Source organism: Sander lucioperca, chromosome 7, assembly GCF_008315115.2.
Source record: "Sander lucioperca isolate FBNREF2018 chromosome 7, SLUC_FBN_1.2, whole genome shotgun sequence".
NCBI classification, from domain to species: Eukaryota; Metazoa; Chordata; class Actinopteri; order Perciformes; family Percidae; genus Sander; species Sander lucioperca.
This window is the reverse complement of record NC_050179.1, coordinates 31,746,802-31,769,700: the sequence shown is the minus strand read 5'-3', so window position 1 is coordinate 31,769,700 and position 22,899 is coordinate 31,746,802. Positions and strand designations below refer to the sequence as shown.

At 39.4% G+C, this 22,899-nt stretch overlaps 1 non-coding gene across 1 annotated transcript; it reads left to right on the top strand.

Moving 5' to 3' along the window:
• Positions 1-7,712: 7,712 nt before the first annotated feature.
• On the top strand, positions 7,713-22,663 carry LOC116059060. The gene is made up of 2 exons (XR_004897872.1): positions 7,713-7,871; positions 21,068-22,663. It is a non-coding gene; the product is annotated as an uncharacterized LOC116059060 (transcript).
• The last annotated feature ends 236 nt before the right edge of the window (positions 22,664-22,899 follow it).

The following is a 22,899-nucleotide window of genomic DNA, read 5'->3' as shown; positions in this document are numbered from 1 at the left end:
TAACATTCATTTTATCTCATTAACATTTTACCTGTATACTAAATAGGTTCATTTTGCCTACAGATTTAACTTAGCTTTATTTTGTTCTTCTGAACAGGCTTAAAGTCGAAACTTTTAAGGTATGACACAACAACTTTAAGCCTGTTCAGAAGAACAAAATAAACCTATGTTACCTGTAACTGATGTGATATCACATACGTCTCATTGATATCTTCTAAAATATTATGTTGTTTCAAATTAGCAAACAAGACAGGGCTAGGTGCATGTTTGTAGTTAAGGATAGTATAATGATAGTATAACTATCAGGTAAGTGATAAGGTAAGGTAAGTTACATTCATGTTACTGTAAGATAAGAGTTGCTCAGTTCTTAGGTCCGTGTACTTGGTGGCCAACGGATTTTCGTTTTGAAAGGAAAAAAACAAAAACGAAAAACGGCCAGTTTCCCAATTACCATTAGTAAATAGGAAAACAAAAAACGGAAAACAACCCATTATTCGTTTTTTGTTTTGATATTAAAAAACGGAAAACGAAAAACAATCTCGTTATCCGATTTTCTTTGATGTATTTGTAGATGGAACTCGGAAATTAAAATGTGTGTATAAATCTTATTCCTTTGTCAGTACCCGATCCGTACCGCCTGTAAAATCCGTTCTGTGCACTGCCTGATCAGTTCTACGCTTGCGCGAACACCGGCAAACTTCACAGCTCTATGCACGCATTGGCGTTAAGGATGTTTGGACATTCCCGGTTACCGGAAGAAAACATTAGACAGTGACAGTAGACCGTTATGATGGCAAAGATGAAGTTTACAAGGTGTTTGCTGGAGTTGCCTAAAGTATCTGCTAATGATATACGGAGCGTCGTCTGGCCATCCAGTACAACACCATGTAGCAAATTAAATAAAGGCTTCAAATTTTACGTTTCGTCATTTCTTTGCAACTTTGAAGGTAATTTGCTAACGCTAGCTAGCCTGAGCTAGAAGCCTTGCTTTGGTGTTTTAAGTCATGACTCCGTCCTGCTTCAGGTTAACCATGTTTTAAATAAAGTTTAAGCATGTGTATACCTCTCACTTCATGTGTTTGTACTTTTATGAAAGTTGTACCAAATGAACCGCTATGTCGCGTTAGCATGCAGCTACAATAGTTAGCTATGAGTATGCTAACGTTTGTAGATTGTAGTGGAACGAAGCAGCACTTTCTAACGTAAAAAATCGCAGACCAAACACTACACAATCGGACATATTTCAGCAGGAATGTGTCCCGGAATTGGGGAGAATTTAACAACATTGCCAGCTAAGATGACCGTTAGCATGTAGCTACTATAGTGTTTACTGCCGTTAGCATAGTGGTATACAGCAGTGGTGGCTAGGAGAGCTGTCATCCCATCTTCAAAAGGACACTTATGTACGTTTACACTTCATCGCATTAATAATAGACAGTCTATGGTTATTAGTCAAGACGAAGTATTAGGTAAAAACATTAACGTAAACAACACAACAACGATGTCGCTACACGGTTTTGGCTCAGTGACAAGTTTCGAATGTTTGTAGCTATGACTATTGTATAATAAAGATTTAATAAAAAAGTTGTAATGTTTGGTCGTAAAGTGTTGACACATGTTACTTATATACAGTCTATCGTGCAGGCAGAACGGATCGTGTACCAACAGTTACAAATCGCACAGGGACATTGTTAGTTTTCTACTACGTAATTATGCGCATGCACAGAACGGATCTTACAGGCGGTACTGGCCAATAAATGCTATTGAAGGGCGGGTCTTGGCGTGGCGGGAGTAACTTCCGGGTCACGAAAAAAATACCAATGCAAAATTAAGGAATACGACTTATACACATGTATTTTAATTTCCGAGTTCCATCTACAAATACATCAAAGACAATCGGATAACGAGATTGTTTTTCGTTTTCCGTTTTTTAATATCAAAACAAAAAACGAATAATGGGTTGTTTTCCGTTTTTTTGTTTTCCTATTTACTAATGGTAATTGGGAAACTGGCCGTTTTTCGTTTTTGTTTTTTTCCTTTCAAAACGAAAATCCGTTGGCCACCAAGTACACGGACCTTCTTGGAGCAGTGTATCGAGGGTCGAGGAAGGTTCTTCAAAATGTATTTAGCTTTAGGTTTACAAATCACGTGTCTGTTTAAAATTGACATGACATACAATGGAATGTCATTACTTAAAATAACACAAGTAACTACGTCTAAAATCCATACTGTGAACTATTCCACAACCCTGACTTTTTTGTACGAGTGTCCAAGATATTAGGTATATTTCAAGTTATGTCCGCAAATGTCATTGTAAACAACCTATAAGATTTTCATGGCAGAACATTAAAATGCCAGATGTACCCAATTCACTGCACACTCAGTATATATATATATATATATATATATATATATATATATATATATATATATATATATATATATATATATATATATATTTATTTAATCCATATGTTATGTATTTGTTATTAGCAACTCTGAAGTATCAAGTGTGTAAAGTTTGATTATCTTTTCAGGTGGAGCGGTCACTTGAGCAGCCCATACATAAGGCAGGCAACTGCAAAGCTGGCTTGGGACAGTGCAACCATGTCATCGGGCTACTCTATACTCTGGCTCACTTTGTCAAGATGGGCCACACGTCTGTCCACCCAATGACTAGCAAGACGTCATTGCCTCAAGCCTGGCACATTCCATCACGGGCCCTGGGTGTCAGTCCAAGAACGGTGAGCTCTGTAAGTGTTTTGAAGCTGAAACCACCAGTGACCAATGCACCCCCGCCAAAGAGGCAACGCTCTTCTGAAGGGGTGATGTTGAATCTGTACTGCCCTGTGTCACTGCCGCTTCCATCAAATGCCTTTGCAGAGAGCCTACACCGAAACCTGAGTGCAATACAGAGCAAGAGTCAGATGTTCAAGCTGCTGGAGGAGAACAGAAAGCAGCCTGCTGCTCTTGTCTCCACCGACTTTGGAGACCTTCCAAAGGGATCTGTGCTTACCTACCACACAGCACAGTCTACCAGGTCTGGTGATGATCCCCCGTTTCCTCTACCATCACAGCCATGCTCATTCAGCACAGTTCTGGATGACACTGAGGCGTGCTTCTATGGTGGCCTGACGGTCACTCAGGCTGTTGCAATACAGCTGGAGATCGACACTAGGGGACAGAGCCATAGTAAGACCTGGCATAAAGTCCGAACCAACCGTCTTACCTCCTCTTCCTTCAAGAGGATTTGTTCAAGGGTGGCAGACTTCAAGGTTTCAGCTGACAATCTGAAAAAAAAGACAAAGGCGATGAAGCGAGGCCTGGAGCTGGAGCCTGTTGCTGCAGCCGACTATCAAGACCTCACCGGTTTTGAGATCTTCCCCTGTGGTTTTGTCATCAACCACCACGCCCCACACCTAGGTGCCTCACCTGACTGAAAGGTGATTGACCCCAGGCCTCACCAACGCACGGCCTCCTCGAGATCAAGTGCCCCAACAAAGACAGCGTGAGGGATTGCAAGTACTTGCGCTGCAACGCTGATGGTAGTCTTAGCCTCAAGACCACACATGAGTACTATTTTCAAGTGATGGGGCAGATGGGCATCACTGGGTTAAAGTGGTGTGACTTTTTTGTGAAATGCAAAGATGACCATCACTTGGAGCGGGTGCACTTCGAACCAAAGGAGTGGGAGAACATGAAATGTAAATTGGACACATTCTTTTTCACCCACTTTCTGCCTGCTATGTGTAACAAAATCATGTAATACATCACTGATCATCTGTTTATGTATATAGTTCTCTTTTGTTAATGTTTTAATTGTTTGTTCCTAATTTCTAATGTTCTGACCTTTTCCGGTACGTTTTTCCACACTTACAATATACAAGCAGGCCATTTGTATTCCCCCATACCAATTTTTATGTACAAAGTTACCTTTACAAACCTAGACCAGTGTGCCTATCAATGTTTTTGAATGACCTCTTTCTGATGTTCTGACCAGTTCTGGTTCCTGTATACTAAGTTGTAAAGTTATGAAGGACATCATCCATGTGTAATAAAATTGTACTTTATTCTTTAGATAAATGGACATTTATTCATTCGGAGGGAAATTCAGAGGGAGATCCAGTAGCTTATACATACACATATCTCCCACACATAAAAAAAAATAAAATCAGTCACAGGTATATCAAAGAGCATGTTAAGTGATTACTAGGCCAGATTCGTAAAAAAAAAAATGGAACAATAAAAGTGAGTTTTGTATAGATTCCTAAAAATGAACAATAATAATGGTTAAGGTTTTGTATAAATTCGTAAAGATGAACAATAATAGGGCCTAATGGTTAAGGTTTTGTACACATTCATGAAAAGATGAACACTTCTTAAACAAGGTATATTGTATATACTAATATAATATATTCAAATATATTTGTGGATATTAACATTTGTTGTTGGAAATGTAGCTGTCGAGTTATGGTCATTCTGACAAACAGAGGTTAACAAAGACACTACACGTTAAAGTCAAAAAACTTGAGCTGGACACTGAAATTAGTGTAAAAACACCAGCTAGTGTGAAGCTAACATTAGTTAATGCTAACTTTAGTGCTAGCGATGCTTCATTTCCAGCTTTGTCCAGCTGTCCACCTATTTTTCCTTTATGTGTTAATGACAAAAAAATGCCACTGCGGGGATAATGTCCCAAAGTATCTATTAAAAAATGCTAATATCTTTCCTGTCTTACCTGTGCGCTGGCGCCAGGGTTGCCTTGGCGGAGCGGACGCCATGCTGACTGCCGAGTGAATACTGTGGTGCATTCATTCAAAGTCGTACGTGGAAGTTTATTGCTCTTATAGTGTAATTGGTACCACGTATTGTCCAAAACAGTTTTTTTAAATGGAACTTTGTCACTGGCATCAGTTTGTTTAGTAAAAATCACATGTATATGGTGGATAGAAAGCATTCAGTCATAGTTCTCGCAGTAACACAATTTCCTGAAGGCAACATGACTGAGGAGAGTCTTCTGCCTTCTTTGTTAGGCTGTCACTCATAATTCCATGCCCCTTTGAGTTGAAGCCACACCCCCTACGCAAAATCGGGGCCAAAAGTCTGAAACTGAAAAAAACTGATCTGAAACTGAAAAACAGATCTGAATCTGAAAACATGAAATGTGGAACTGAAAACAAATATAAAAGTGAAAAATGAAAATTAATAATTTATTCAAAATATTTCCAGAATTTAATCTAAATTTTATTCAAACTGAAAGAAAAAATTGGTACACTTATTTTTAGTTTGAATACTTGGTTTTATTTTTCAAGTTTTAGACCAAAACTTAAATTTTCAATTTCAAGCTTTAGTTTTTCAACTATATATATTTTTTTCAAATGAACAAAACATTTTCACTCAAAACAAGCTCACTCAGAATATACTTATATACGAGTGAATCTGTGGTGGTAGATTTAAATAGCATACTACTAATTTTGGACTAGGCGGTAAATGTCAACAACCTGGCTCTCTTCCTTAATCTATCTACTAAAACTTTAACTTGCTAGTTCTAGCAAGCCTGGTTAGCGATACAAGCTAGTTATGGAGACTGACTCAAAGCACCAGCTATCTGAAAACTTACCTTAAAATTATGACCAGGATCCCTTCTGATATTTTTTATCCACTGTCGACGTAGTCCCTTATCCTCTGGAAAACTGTGAAAGGTTTGTCCTCGGATTTTTTCCTGTGTGACGGAGTGCACTGGGGAACACAGCAGTGCCGCTAAGAGAAATCGCGACGCGAGAATTCCCGGAAGTGGTAGGTGTACCCCTCAAACTCCTTAGAACGTTTGAGGTGAATAAGGCCAAGGGGGTAAGCTTCTCCTCGGACCGCGAACCTCCTATGGCGCCATTTTGATGCTACAAAGCGATCACCCCCCGTTAGCATCCCATTGACTGCCATTCATTTTGACGTCACTTTGACAGAGAATAACTTTACATCTGAAGCATTTAAATACTCTATTTGTCCATTGTTTATTTCTAAAGAAACACGACAATGTATAAAAGGCACCATTACCTTGTATCTCACGTTATGGCTCCGTAGCAGACGTTTTTGTAAAAATAGGCTAACGATTGTGTCATAACCACGCGACTTACTGTCGCATAGTAGAGGAATTACCGTATAGTGCAGGAGAAGCGCCAGGCAGTTTCATCTCACATTAGCTGTTTAAGTGTAATTACTAACGTTAACTATCATTTTAGTGATCAATAATTAGCCTGTGCCTATGTTATCTCCTTACATATACATACGCTCTCCGTCTCTGTAAGATTGGGAATGATTGAGATTTCTCTTGGCACAGCTACCAGAAGACTTACAACTTTCAGACACGTTGCTCACGGCACATTTACGTCGTCTCTCTCAGTTGGAGGCTGCGTAGTAACGCTCAGTGCTCACCGGAAAAGTGCTTCTAACGGCCTTCACTGGTCTCCGTCCAGAGCAACGGGATCTGTTGGTCCATTCTTATATACAGTCTATGAATAAGGCGAATTGTAGTCCAGCTTTTACTTCTGTGACGAACGTGCGTCACTTTGTAACACTGCTCGCTTAGCTGCTAGCGTGGCACGCCCTCATACTCTGCAACTGACAAGCTAGCAGTTCTGCGAATGTGCAGTGTGAAACGTAAGATAGATAACTTCGTCTTTTCATACAGTTCCCCGACTGTGACACTATCCTCTAATGAGGTCTGCTGAAAGTCAGTTTAATGAATGTCAAAATCAGTAAGGCTTCCCTCCGCATTTTTTCCACCTGGAAAAAACAACTGCACAGCTTTTTCAATCAAGTTCTGTTTTTTACTGTTCTTCAGGACACACTCTTTTCTGGTTCCCCCACCCTTTTTGGTGCGTACCTGCACAAATTCCTCTTCTCTGAAATGCATCCATCCCATCTCAATTTTTCTCTGATTCTTTTGAGCATTCTTTGGAGGGGTTGTACGCTCTCTCTCGAGCATATGATCACATTTGTTTCTTGAGAGCTTTCCTCTGAGGCACTCAAAGATCTTTGACTTGCAACTGCAAGGTTCTTTTTCCTTCCATCTGCAGTATCCAAAAACAGCCAGTCGATCACCATAGGATGGAAGATACTCTTTTAGCTGGTCATCTGTCATGAGGTGTATGACACTGCATCAATCTAAAATGAAGAAATATTTATTAAATTCTAAGGTCATGCATTAATAATAAAAAATAAACAACGCATTATCAGATATTTACAAAGCTCTTCCAAACTTTGTTTTTTTATGCTTATGTGTGATTTGTCAAAATGAAACTTTTTCTTATATTCTTATATTAACTACCTTATCTTGTTCCATTCGCTGAATGTCTTCCTCAGGCACATGCCATGACCTTAAGTAGTCACTTAGCTCATCCATCTTGTGACAGTTCAAAAATCCTCTGCACCTATGTTGAATGAAATTAAAGCGTTTATGTACTAAATACTCTGGATTTATTTCAGAACTATGAAGCAAAAAGAGATTTGTACAAAAGTGTTATTTGTCCTGGCTTTAATAGTCTATGGTAAATTAGCTATAATACTGACTCAAGACCTTACATGAAATACATTTGTTGTTTGTTCATCATAATTTCGACTTCTTATCTTATTATTATTACACAGCATGCAGCGTTTTATTTTGGAGGGTATGGCCGGAAGTTTTTTATGTTTTCATGCTAGTAAACTTGAAAGCCTTTCCACTGACTGCCACGTCGAGCTATGTAAGGAACAGCAGGTTTTTAACTTACTGTACTTTTTCCTGTAACAAACCTGACGTCTGGGAGAAACACTGGAAGAGCGAGCCAAAACAAATTTCTCAGCGTGGAACTGTTGACAACTTGGACTCTGCCGTAAGATAACGTTAACTCTCAATGACAGATTTATTGAATGGTCAGCAGTATTTTCTCAGTGTTGTAACTTAACTAGCTCACGTTTCCTAAAATTAGTACATGCTAACTAGCATTAGGAGCCACCGGATACAGGACCGTACTGTCCCTCAACAGCAGTATTATAACGTTACGCATGACAAAAATGTTTATCCATGTGGCTAACTGATTAACCTAACCTAGTAAAAGTGCAGTCCGTCCTCGGATTTAGCTAGCTAGGTTAACTCGTGTAACGTTACTTAACGTAGTCACTGGCAAAGTCATTAAGTTACCTAATTTGTGTAGGGAACAATGTTATGGCGTGTAATGTTAGCTTGACTGCTGCTGCTGGCGCCGCGGTAACGTTAACGTTAGTTTTCAGCAACGATTTGTCGCCCAGCAACTGAGATTGGAAATTAATGTCATGATACCGTTTTTTTGTTGTTGTTTTTAAAGTTTACTAGACTAACGTTAAGTTACATGAAAGGTTATTTGTCTTGTCAACAGTGTTTGCAATTCGTGTGGCACCAGTCAGTCGCAGTTTAAAATATACCGTAATATTAGCTAGTATTTGTATGGTTTGGAACTACAAATGTTACAGTTAACGTAAACTGCGTATAAACCGTACAGAGCATGGTGCAACGTTAGTGCTTTACATTTTTAAAGGGTAACTTAAGGTATTTTTCAGACTGGACCCTATTTCCCCATGTTTTTGTGTCTAAGGGCGTTTTCACACCTGTAGTTCGTTTGCTTTGGTCCGAATCAGTTGGTGAGTTTGTAAACTTGGAACGATTTGCCCTAGGTTTGGTTTGACACCTGGGGTCCGTTTCAGAAAGCAGGTTTAGTGAAAACTTTGTCAAAAGTTTGTTAACCCTGAGATGGGAAACTCTGGGTTTTCTCGCATTTTAATTTCCAGATAACTACCTATTTGAGTGGTATCATTTCCTATCATCAGATATCATAACCTTATCCGTCCTTATATCACTAACGTCACCCATCGTGGACATGCTCTACATCCCAGCAGATTATTTGTGTCGCATTAAATTGTTTTGCAAACGGCAGTTTTCTTTACAACATTGGTGATGCAGAGCATTTTAGTAAAGCCACTTTATAGCAAAGCGCTGTCAGAAGAGTGTGACTCGCTCTGAAACGTGTTTTAAACGTTTTTGTAGTGTTCCCTGGCCACAAACCAGTAAGAGACATTAAAAAGGAGTTCCACAGTATTGCAGGTAAATGATGTAAACCCTTTGAAATAAAAGATTATGAATTATAATTCTGTTAATGATGGTGCTGCAGCCTGAATGGGATTAGTAGGCCTATGACTTTTTCGCCCGCAGTATTGCACCTAAATGAAATAGATTATAGGTTCAATACCATTTTGCCAGTAATATTATACTTACGATTAAATATGATATACACTATATTGGAATATGCGCATTTACTCTAGCAGCAATTTTCTCCCAAGCAAATTCTCTCTCTTTTGCAGCAGCCGCTGTGTTGCTTTTTTAACGAAATACATGTTCAAACTCTATGTGTGCATGAGTATTTCCGCCGACTAGTTTGTTTGTGGTTGTTACCATGTTGAATTGTAGTATCATGGCTCCATTCATGCTGCCTTTTTATAGTGGTGGTGCACGCGCTTAACTCTGAGTCAGCCTACTCTGAGTTGATTGAACCAACTCAAATCAGCTGTTCTGGAACCGAAAACTCAGTTTCCTATCTCAGGGTAAATCAACTCAGAGTTCAGGGTTAGACTCAGAGTTTGTTAAACCTCATTAACACACTTGACTGCAGAGACATTAGCTCAGACTTGCGGAGTATGTATAGTTGGTGCTGTTCATGTACGGATCACCACCTCTTCAAGCAGGTCTCGGTACGCTTGTTTGGTCCGCTTATGGTGTGCACCAGAATGTATTGCCGCGTTCTCACCTGCCCAAACGAACCGCACCAGCGGGGCAAACAAACTCTAGTTTGATTCAACCGAACTAAACGAGGCAGGTGTGAAAGCGCCCTAGGTGACTGATGGGAACAACAATTTCAAATTGGTCCAGTATTGAGCAAGACCTGCAGCGAAACAAGCTGCAATATAAGGTTAATGGGTGATTGATCACCTTCAATTTACATCTACTAAGTGTCTGACAACCAGTGCCGGTCCTAGCTATTTGGGTTCCCTAAGCGAGATTAGGATTCGTAGCCCCTCCCTCCCCAGGGTCAAAGCCTGTCACCATAATTTATGGACAACAGCCAACTGACATCCCACAACAGTTTAATATTTTTCAAAGAAACTTCCTACAATAAAAAAACAAACATAAACAAATAAAGCAATAGTTCCTGTTCAGGTTTTACATAAATTCTAAATTAAAAACTGACTGACTGTTTCTACAGCATGCATTGAAAAGGTTCTATGTTCAAACAATACAAAGCAGTGTAATATAATATAAAAACAGAATACAAAAGGTCCAGTCCTGGATTTTAAGTATTTTACTGCAATTTTTCTAGTCATTAACCCCATCACTGATTAGATTGAATGTTTTTTGTGAGAAGAGTTTGCAACAGAAGCAGTATAAACTACTTTTTTTTCTTGGAATAAACCACCCAGATTCTCTTGATTTTCTCTCCATTTAATAATTGTCTGTAGAGGTGGTGGTGATGGCTACTTCTCCCATCTTCTCTTTTTGGAAATTTAAAGTCTGATGTTACCTGATATGGCCCTCTGCTGACTAACTCTGTCCGCACTGTATAAGATGGGGCTGGCCAGTCAGCAGGATCTATAGATGTTGCCTTGACGGACTCACGCACTTCAGTTCAGTTCAGTCACTCTCTTATCCCAAATGGGAAACTTGATATGCAGTCAGGAGTGCAAGATAAAAAAAACGCATTCAAACAACATACAAATAAACAAGACAACAATACAAAGACATGAAGTACAAAAAAGTTTCCTGTATGTAATATATACAACAAAATTTTACACTACAGGAGCAATCTAAAAAAAATTCTACATTACATGTGCAAATAAAGCCGACGTATAGCACATGGAACAAAGGAGTTTATACTTCTGGATGTGTTTCAGTTGTAGTGTCAGTGTATTGGTTGGTTTGTTCTTTCACCTGAAAGCCAATCATAGATATTATTATAGATATTAATCATTACACAATGTCTAAGGATACACAATGATCCACACATTACAGCAAATCAGGCCTGAAGCATAAATTATGAAGTAATAATTATTTTTGGATGGGGGTAAGTTTTTCTAGCTTTAATGTGTCCTGTAGATACTTGAATAAATAGATATATATGCAGTCTAATGTGACTAGTATTTAAGTACTCTGTAAATTGTCTTTATCTGTGTGGAAGCTACATTTCCCATGATGTTCTGTCACTATAAAGGTTCAGAAATGTTATATATATATTATATAAATATTGGGATAATTTCTTTTTTTAATTATTAATTGTTAGAATTATACAAAAAAATCAATTACACTTCACTTGCTTAAGACAACGTCAGAGACCACAAATAAATGCTTAAACTTAAATGCTTTGGGCTTCTGCAAGTGTTTCCTAAGTGCATTTGGACAGATATAGAGTAGATTTACCATTACTTTACAAGCAATATAATGTAGCTGCAGCAGCTGCAGAGGACACATGGCAAACAACTGCTGCAGCCTGCTTACTACTACTTGCACCAGTGCCATGTTCAACATAACATAAAAGACCTAGTTGTAATTATACATTACTAGAATAAAAGAGTTGCACTACAATTGTATAGTTACACATGCCCAACAATACGGGTAATTATTTGCCCCTATTGATTATGGAAATTCAGCGCTATAGCTAACGTACTAAGAAAGGTAACGTTAGGATAAGCCCTAAAAGTTACACGTTAAGCAGCCAGCAAAACCATAGCAGCAACAGTTAAGTTACTGGCTCGACATCATGATTCATAAATGTCCTCTAATCCTCAGCAGCTATCACAGCATAATTTTCTAGCATTATTGGCCAACTTTGCTTTAGTTCAACTTAGCTAAGCTACAAATGAAACTTCTTTATACAAAACAGTAGGGCTGTCCTCGACTAAAGAAATTCTTAGTCGACTAACACTTATATGATTTTGTCGATTAGTTGATGTAATCGACAGAGCTGTGGTCTTTGAGAGGTGGTTAAGACTAGAAAAGCACAATATAAATGTAGTTAATAAACCATCTGTAAAACTGAGTTTCTCCACAATTAATCCTGCAAAAGCACCACTTTAAATCTTGTGTTTACCAGAAATGTGCTCATAAGTTTCTTGGAAATGAGTAATTAAGCATGAATAAGCATAAAAAATTACTCATCAACTAAAGAAATCTTAGTCGACTAAGACCAAAACGACCGATTAGTCGACTAATCGACTAAGAGGTGGCAGCCCTACAAAACAGCACTTTTTTAAGGCGATATACCTTTACATTGGGATCTCTTTTCCTCCTCTTTTCTTGGTTGTCGTATTGGGAATCTAAGGGGGCTTGGACAGTCTTTTCATTATGTAAAATTAAAGATGTAACCTGCCTCTTGATATCTTTTAATCAGGTATATCTCTCTCTCCTGCAAGCGCACCGATAACCCCCCCCCCACTTGCACAGTAGGTGCGCAAGCAACGCAATGCGCCACTGCAAGTGCAGGCCAGGGACAGGGCCAGGTCAAATGATGAGACAGGTTTGTTATTGTTTATTTTCTATATGTTCAATTACGATTTGCAAGACAGAACACTAGGAAGCGCGAACAGAGGCGCCCCTCCAGCATGTGGCGCCCTAGGTAACTGCCATATGGCCAATGCCAAGGACTAGCACTGCTGACAACATTATAGAAAGGATCCCTACAGAGGTCAACCTTTTTGTTGAAGAGCAAGATCCTTTTTTTTAACATGAAACCGCCCTGAAATCCCTATTGCCAAACCTACCAGACCCCATTTAAATAAACAGTAATTTTATGATCATAAAACACACTTCAGTCTTAGGCCACGTCCACACTAAGGCATGGATACCCGACCCGAGCCCGACGGGTCCCGATGGTACCCGACGGGCCGGGCCGGGTTCGGACAGATATTTAGAAATTATGGTCGGGTTCGGGTCGGGCTCAGTTCAGCTGGATAAGGCATTTGTTGTAAAATGGTGCTGCAGCTCCTTTTTAAGAGAGCTAATTTCGTGTGTAAAGTGGGCAGAAGAGAGATAGAGAAAGAGGAAGCAGACGTGTAGATGTGACCGGAGCAGAGTTGGTGGAATAAGTTTAAGTTTTGTACACAGTGTGTGCGGTGTCCGAGATAAACCCCAGACTGAAAGCAAAGTTCATTCATCTACTCACCAGAAACAGGATTTTAACCCCGACGTTATATAACGTCGGCCCTGGAGGTAACGAGTCTCCCCTGGTTTTCTGATCACGGTCGGAATCGAAGCAATCAGGAAAGGTTAACACATTGAACATTTTAAATTAAACAGCTTATTAACGTGCGCTTGTTCCCCCGTGTGCGCTGATGCGCTTATCTGTTGACATTTCCGAATGCCTTCCTATAGTTGCTTAATGAAAGCGGGCTTTCCACACAAACAAACGTACATGTGTCATTAGTATGAGAAAAAAAAACAAGATTTTAACTGTGTCGGGCTCGGACATAAATATCTTAATGCCTGTCGGGCTCGTGCCGGGTTCGGTCATGGCTCTGTCAGACGCGGGCCGGGTTCGGACGGAAAAATTCGGCCCGATCAGACCTCTAGTCCACACGTACCAAAACGATCTTTTTTTTCCTCGTCTTCCCTGGAACCGTGTCAAAAAAAATGTGCGTCCAAACGGATCCATTTGTAGAAGACTCAACACGCTACTTCATATTCCAGGCCTACAGGTGGCGCTGTTTCTGCTACAGAAATTCACCAAAAACGGAGAAGAAGAGCATAGTCTTCTGTCACTCCCGATCATAACATGATAGACTTTCACCACTGCTCATTTTATAAAGGCCACCGCAAGAAAACGTGTCTTTGTTTACATTGTATAATGTGCTGTTGGATTGCTATTTATTTTGCAATTCTGTCTGCCATCGGACATGACAAGCTAAGTCAAGCTAAGGGCACTAACGTTAGCTCTGCTAGCTAACATCGGCAGTCAAACAAACATCAATGATCCAATGTCTTTTTGATAATCTACACGTTTTTCTTGCGGCAGCCTTTCTACAATAAGCCGTGCTAAAAGTTACTATAATCCGTTCAAGGAGTTGATAAGCAGACAGATTAGCTAGCTAGTTGATAAGTTGTCTACTAACACTTTATTTTTTTTATTTTATTTTATTGGTTTATTTGATAGGGACCATGCATATTTATGAACATTGTTGTATAAAAACGCCATGTAAATATGCCAGAATTAGTTAAAGTAACTACTTTCCATCTGCAGTCCCTAGGCAGGTAACATAAGGCTAACAGAGACAACCAGCAATCATACAGCGCTCATTCACTATACATTAAAAGGTACACATAATAGTGACATTGACAAAACAAACAAGCAAAACAAAACAAAAATACATGATGCATAATACATGACAAAAACGTTATTCATCCACCTCTATACTGCATTCAATTTACCAGTGAAAGTGTATGGGATAAAAAAAAAATAAAAAAATGTGTGACTGTTAAAAGTGAGTGCATCTCTGGTTTTCTAGAAGCCACTGTTTTAAATGAGTTTTAAAAGTGTTGAATGTAGGACAGTCTCTTATTGGGAGGGGCAAGCTATTCCAGAGTTTACCTCCTATTATTGACAATACGTTTTGTCCAAAAGTGGTGCGTCTAAATGGTATCACACAGTCCCCTTTTGCAGAGGCACGTGTACTTCCTCCGCTTTCAAGTCTTCGAATGAAGTCATGCAGCGGAGGGGGGGCAAGATTATATAACACTTTATATATCAAGCATGCATACCTGAAATGTTTAAAATTTTCAAAACTTAAAAATGTATGTCTCTCTAAGATATCACAATGGTGAATTGACAATGCCTTTTTATCAAAAGTTTTTATGACTTTCTTAAATAGAGATTCAATGCTTTTAAGAGTAGTTATGCTAGTTAGTGACCAGTTTGTAAAACAATACTCAATATGTGAAAGAATCATAGTATACAAAAACAACTTGGCAGCTTTGTTGTCAAGAAATGGCCTAACTTGTTTAAAATTCCGCAAATTAAATTTAACTTTATTTGCCACCTTTTTCACATGACATTTGAACGTTAGGGTGGAGTCATACATGACTCCTAGATACTTGAATTCATTAACAATATCAAGCTCCTGTCCTCTTAAGGAACACATTAGAATGTGACACCTTCATGTTTTGCTTGGTAAACGCCATACAAACAGTTTTTTTGGTGTTTAGGTAGAGACATGACTTAGTGAGCCAGTCATCAATGTGAGCCATAGCAGATGTAAGTGTGGATGCTATCTTTTGGTAGTTCTTAGCATGTGTAAAGATTACAGCATCATCTGCATACATCTGGACATCAACAGCTAACCATAGCAGCTAACGTTAACGTTACGCCCCTGCTGGAGCATCAGTTACTTTAGCCATGTTTAATGTTAGCTACATAACATTAGAGGTCGAGGGGTGTGGCGATGACATCATCGATACGCACGTATGCGGCTTCGCCGTCCAAACGAAGCCAAAAGGGAGCCACTTTCAAATTTTTTTCACCCTGGGACCAGGTTTCAAAAAAGTGCGTTTTCAGGCAGTGCTTTTATAGGATTCGTTTGGACGATTGGCCCAAACGATGCAAAACGTGCGTTTGCATCAAATAGCGTCTCCGTGTGGCTGGCTCCTTAGTCGACACAAACAAAATAAAACTACCAAAAGCCATCTTGATTCATCTTTCCACAATCTCCCCTCTGGTTTGGTTGAAATAAACCCTTGATCAACCCATTTACATGAGAAAATATGCTGGCTCTGTACACAGTAAATGCTTCACTTTTCTGAGACTATAGTTCCCAGTTTATATACGGTTAGAAGATGGCTGTGTCTCATGTGACCTTGTTATTTGTACACGCGGTGACTATACAAATCACAACATGTAAATAGGAACATATTGGTGTTATTTTGTCACTTATTCGGAGCAGTAGGCTAGTTGGAACCAGTTACCTTCAGGATCCATGCTAGGCTAAGCTAGCGGTGGAGCCGTCGGAAAGAGCTACAACATGCACGGAGATGAGAAGGATATGTATGGACTTATCTCACTCTGGGGGTTACGGTGAATAAGCTAAAGTACCAATAAGTCGGCGTGTTCCTTTAAAGGAATATAATAGAATATAAGTTTATTGTCATTCTCACTTGTACAACGAAATTTTCAAAAGTACTGACCCGGCAGTGCGTAATTTTTAAGACATAGGCTAACCAAAAGTAGTAAAAAAAAAAATAAAAAAAAAATGAATAAAATGATACATAGCTAAAAGCAGCATGAACAGGCATTCTTACCTACTAGAGTGTGGATCGGGCCGCATTTTTCTGTCCGAGCCCGGCCCGCGTCCGACAGAGCAGTAACCGAACCCGGCCCGAGCCCAACAGGCATTAAAATATTTATGTCCGAGCCCGACCCGAGCCCGACACAGTTAAGTGTGGAAAGCCCGCTTTTATTACGCAACTGTAGGAAGGCATTCGGAAATGTCAACAGATGAGCGCATCAGCGCACACGGGGCAACAAGCGCACAGGCGCGCACCTACATAATAAACTTTTTTAAATTTAAAATGTTCAGTCCCTTATCGCGCTGATGTGACCGAGCCCGACCTGAACCCGAACATCATTTCTAAATATCTGTCCGAACCCGGCCCGGCCCATTGGTCGTTCAGGTATCCATCCTCTAAAACCTACATATATACACAGCAGCATGAGCATCCTTACATACATAGTGACACTTATTGCGCAATCTCTCAATGGACTATCGGTTCAGTTCAATTTATCAGCATTGATTTTAGTTATTGCAGTTGGGTAAAAACTGTTTTTGAATCTATTTGTTTTTGCCCTGATGGCTCTGTACCGTCTGCCTGACAGTAACAGTTCGAACAGGGGGTGGCCTTTAGAATGTTCTAGACTTTTTTGAGACAGCGGAAACTGTGTAGTTCTTCCAGTGTAAGGAGAGGGCAGCCGACGATCTTCTGTGCAGTGTTAATGACCCTTTGGAGCGTTTTCCTCTGAGCCACTGTGCAGCTGTTGTACCACACACACGTAGTATGTCAACATGCTCTCTATGGAGGCTCGGTAGAAGGACACCAGCAGTCTCTGTGTGATGTTGTTTTTCCTGAGTACTCTCAGGCAATACAGTCTCTGATGGGCCTTTTTCGGCAGCTCAGAGGTGTTCATGCTACAGGTCAGGCCCTCCTCAATGTGGACTCCCAGGAAGTGGAAGTCCGCCACCCTCCCCACACAGTCCCCGCTGATGATTAGTGGTGGAATGTCTGTTTTCTTTTTCCTGTAGTCTATTTTGAGCTCCTTGGTCTTTGAGGTATTCAGGAGCAAGTTGTTATCGCTGCACCACACTATCAGCCGCTCCACCTCATCCCTATAGACAGACATGGGGAAAAAAATCCTATTTTGCAGGGGTGCATGTAAACTGGAATATTAGTGGAATATTCACATTTTCATTAGCCGTGTAAACATATTAGTCAGAATATTGTCTTTTCGGAATAAGAGCAAAAACCGGAATATTATGTGCACGTAAACGTAGTCACTGTACTTTACACTCAAAACATACAAGCACTATTTGTTTTGACGAGCTAAATAGTTAAGATTATGTATATATTTTTTTTAAAGATTTTTTTTTTGAGCTTTTCCCTTTTATTGTGTAGAGACAGTGGATAGACATGAAAGGGGGAGAGAGGTGGGGGGCAGCAGGTCGGATTCGAACCCGCTTCGCTGCAGGACGCTGCAGGACTCTCAAAGCTCTTACTGGGTGAGCTAGGGGCCGCCCCAAGATTATGTATATTTAATCACCAACTGTGTATTCAAACTCAATATTAAGAAACATGCTGTTTGCTTATGACCAGGCAAAGCAACCTCTATGTATTTTTTATTGCACAGTAGTGGTCTTAGCTCTCTGCCTTCACATCTCTAACTTAAATAATTGTCTAACCACAATTATTTTACATAACCGCGGTCCTTTTTGTATAACCACAGTTAAAGCATTAGAGCATTTTTTTAATGAGATTGGTCACACAATTGTTTGGATCCATCAAGCGCGTTTGCAGTACCGGCATAGCGTCACCTAACAGTAACGTTAGCTAGCCTATGATCCTATGGATTCCTACCAGAGGAAGTCCCACCCGCAGTTGCGAGTCCAGTCATCTTTCGAACGTTGAAAATCTACCGAAGCACCTTAGCATGTGTTTAAGTAATGTAGTTAGCTAGCTAGTCCGTCTGTGGTGTTTAATCTTCTATGGTGCTTTGGATAATTAGCTAGTAACGTTACAGAAAATGACGACGCTGTAGCGGAGATGGCCATCATTCATTAGCATTATGCTAACGTAGTTCCACAGGGATTTGTGCTTTTATTTTTCTAATCTGTTCAGAACAACTTCTTTGCTAACTTTTGCTAAGGTCCTAAGGGGTATGACTGTTGATGGTTATTGTTGATTTCGTTTAGATGTGCCAAATTGCAATTATATAAGTGATTATTGGTCGGACTCTTGAGCTAAAGCTATGCTAGCGGCAGCTGTCACTTGTTGCAATAGCAACTCCAAACATCCTGGGCTGTAGCCATCTAAAGCCAAAGAATTTAAACGCGCTCTGTTTTTTGTTTATGATTAATGCTTTGTTTTTTATTGACAGGAATAAATGTTCTGTTTAAATTTTTTTGTTCATTTAAGCAAAAAATACAATGTTTTATGATATATAAATGATAATTGAGAGGCAGGGTTTACTTCGTAGGCTATGAACCTGCGTATCTGGGTTACACAACAGTGATATATGACAAAAGATGTATCCTGGGATTCAGTTAAACTTTAATTTGATTGAAAAATGTATTAATTAATTAAAAAAAATATTTCACTACAAAGAGACAATTATATTGTTAATCGCAATTATTTCTGAGACAATTAATTGTCCAGCAAAATTTGGAATTGTTACAGGCCTACTACCTCGCTCACCCAAGTGAGGGAGTGGTACTGCGGTGTGGAAATATTAGACTGGGTCACCCCTACTTTGTTGTCTGCATGCTCTGTTGTGGGGAAGCGTAATTCTTAAAAGCATAGCGGCTGCGTAAGAGAAAAGCGTGAGGAAAAAGAGACGATGTAGTAAACACCAAGCTTCTAAAGACATGGTGACTCTATCTGTTGTTAATACTGTCAGTAAAGTGAAGTGTGTTACCATAGATATATCTATGTGTGTTACAAAGTGGAGACTGCAGTGCACACAGAGTGTCACACACACAGCAGACCTTTTTGTTTACTTTTAAATCGCAAAATTTTTGCGGTTATGTAATCGCACAGAGTGACATTGTAATTGCAATTAGATTAATCGTGCAGCATTAGACAAAATACACACTGCGATACACTAGTAAGAGCATATTACTTTTAACTATGTATCCAGCTTATTTATATAGCTCACGTCGGTGTATTGTCCGAAGAGTTAACTTCATTTAATACTGTATGTGGCGTTTTCTTTTGCGGGGTGGAAATGTTGCACCAAAAGAATTTCTTTCCTGAGACCATTTTGCAGAGCCATCGTCCCTGCGCCCAGAGCTTAGCACCGCCCAAGATAATTGTAATTGGTTTTATCACATTACATTTTTGCATTTAAAGCTCTTTTTCATATACAATTGCGCCTGCAGCATTGGAGTTATTAGACAAACAAAGTAATGGGCACATAAATTACATGTAAATTAATGAATGTAAAAAAAAAAAAAAAAAAAAAAAAATCCTACTCACACTTCCTACTTCCTAACTCCCTCCCCCAATTTTAAAATTTTTCTTCTACACATTTTCAGCGCTTATTTCTACGTCCCACATTTTCTGATATAAAACAAAAATTTAAAACGGGTCAATGTGACCCGAATTCAACACAGGGGTTAAGGATTGCTGTGCTGGATTTAGAGTTGCAAGGTATGATATAGGGGAACCTTTCTCAAACTTTTTTGTGCCAAGGCCCAGTAATGTTTGGCCCTCATCCTCTGGGGCCCACTTACGTAATTTTTCGGGGAAACAAAGACTATTTGTTCATTATATAAAACATTTAATTAATTATTTACAGTTACATTTGTAGAATTATGTCTTTGTGCCTCGCTTCTCGTCGCTCCAGACAGCGGCAGACTCTTTTTTTCTTTCTCCCTTTTCTGCCGAGTGGCGCACGTGCCCGCTCGCAAGCGCATGTCCGCGCTATTCTCGGACATGCACTCGCATGCTGATAGACGGCTTTTTGTTCACGCTCCGAAACGGACATAAAAATATCACATTTTCTCTGTAGTCTACCGTTAGCTAGCTACCGTTAATGTAGGCTACTTTTAAAATGGCTTATTTTCCCTCTGGGCTCACCAAAACGGACGTAAAAGCATATTAACCATTCATTGACTGCACGTGATCACTAGTAAACATATTACACTTGCTCTGCTAGTCTATTGACAGCCTCCCCAAATTGTCTGCCCTTTCAAACTCATACCTGTGTGTACAGGCCTCTTGGACACCATCTGAGAGAGTTTTCTCCTGTGCAGGATATGCCATAAGTCAGGAGAGGTGTCTATGGTCATTTTTCTGCAAAAGAACTGCTAAAGTTTGAAGCTGGTTGGCATACCAACTCAACAACATTTATTTTGTTGTTACTTGTTAATAGTGTAACTGTTATTTGTTAAATTATTGTAGTTATGTGTTAGGTGACTTAGGTTTACTTATTATATATTTAAGTATTTTAAAACGCTAATATATTGTTCAATTTAAATAATTTTCAATTTAAAAAAAACTCCATAAAAAAAAGCCTTTCTTTTATGTCATTTTTCAGTTTTTCAAGAATCGGTTTAGGAATCGGAATCGTTTTAAAAGTACCGGTTCGGCATCGGAATTGTAAAAATCTAAATGGTACCCAACCCTAATGAGAACAATACGAAAATGTCCTGGTAGAGAGTTCCAATGTCTGATGTTCCAGGTAATGATGCTCAGCTGTCTACAACTTTACTTGAAAGTTGACTCATTGCGGTATGTTTCTGTCTCAGCCAGGTTCCTGTGAGCACAGCAAAGACAGAGTGAGCAGTCGTGGAGATATCATGAGGCAGCTCAAAGGCAAACCCAAAAAAGAAACGTCCAAGGACAAGAAGGAACGTAAGCAGGCCATGCAGGAAGCCCGACAGCAGGTGGCCACTATAGTACTGCCTACACTAGCTGTAGTGGTGCTGCTCATCGTTGTCTTTGTCTATGTGGCCACCAGGCCTGGTGCTATAGAGTAGACCTTCAAGTTCTACTAAGAAGACATGAACTCCTAAACTAATGGGCTTTGAAAACTGACAATGGCTATACCCAAAGGATTTCCCCCATCATGTGACAACCTGTCTGAAAGCGACCCTCCCCAAAGTGTGTTTCTTTGCTCTAAGAAGGATTCAAGCTGCAGAAAGAAGAAATCAAACTGAGCGGAGAAACAATTGCTCCTTAGTGCCTTCAGATAACATCATCAACATCCATTTAATCCTGTTCATTTTAGAGCAGCACATGCATTCATGTTGTCTTACAAAATTATGCAATATCATGCATAACAAAGGACTCACGCACAGCTTGCCAAGTTTGACCAGAGGTGTTAAAAAAATGTCTAAACTTTTGACTCGGTGCTATTTTGAATATTTCAAGTCAATGCAACATGAGCCTGGTCTCTGACATGTACCACTCTTTGGACAGCACCCACGCCTATCTATATGAATAGTATGTATGAAAAGTGTTTTAGGGACAAGAAGGATTCAGTTTGCTCCTGCCTTGTTGAATATCTAAATGCAGCTCCAGAGTATCTTATTGAATGTAATTGTAAAATATGTTCTCTTAAGTCCAGTATGTTCAAACACACCCGAATTTCTTCATCTTTAATGTGAATGTTACCCAATTTGTTTATATTAAGTTATTGACAACTATACCTTTGAGTTACTCATGACATCTGTGTGGATGTAATAAGGTGCCTTAACAGATTTGCAACTATTATTTCAGTTAAATAAAAGAAAAATTTAATAATTTTGAGTTTGGTTAGTGTTTTAGAATTCTTGATAGATAAGCATTGAAGCCAGACCATACTCCAGCGTTGACACAGCACTGCTGAGATCTTGCGATGCAAGACTAGGTAGTATTTAAATGTATTCACTGAGCTTTAGTCTGGTTCTGATTACTTATGTTTTTATTTGTAAGTCCGTCCTGGTAAAATGTGATGTCTATCTGTTGCTTCAACTTATTCAGTCACATTTATGTGGGATTCAGTTGGTCCAGTAGAGGTGGGGATGATCTGGTGTCAGAAGTGTTTGAATCTTTCACACAGGGACTTTAAAAATATGCATATTAACTCTTAGACAGGGTGGGATGACACAAGTAGTGCTTAGATACTAGTATCGTACTGTGTACTTTTATTGTACTTCTGTTGAGTACAGCTATAAGCCTATTGGTTTACACTAAAGATGTAAATCTTTAAAAACAACAAATGTATAGTTTAATTCTACTAAATTTTTTTCTGAAACAGCTGCCCACTGTAGATTTTAACAAATGTTATCTTACTCAAACATTATAGTATTTGGGGCAGCAGGACAGTGTATGTGGGACAATAAAGTGTTTTTTCATGGCAATGAAGGAACATGTCACCCAGTTCAACAGTGTGGCTCATAAATGTGTTTTTGATTTACACAACAAATATTGTAATAGATCAATCTAATTTCTCGTGTGTGTGTGTGAGAGAGAGAGTGTGAGACACCTGAGTGCCGGCAGTCTCGGAAGCTACAGTACAGCTCTCTCCATCCACTCTCCACTATCACTAGCTACATCACACAAATGTATCCTAGGCTAATAATCATTTTATATACTGTAAT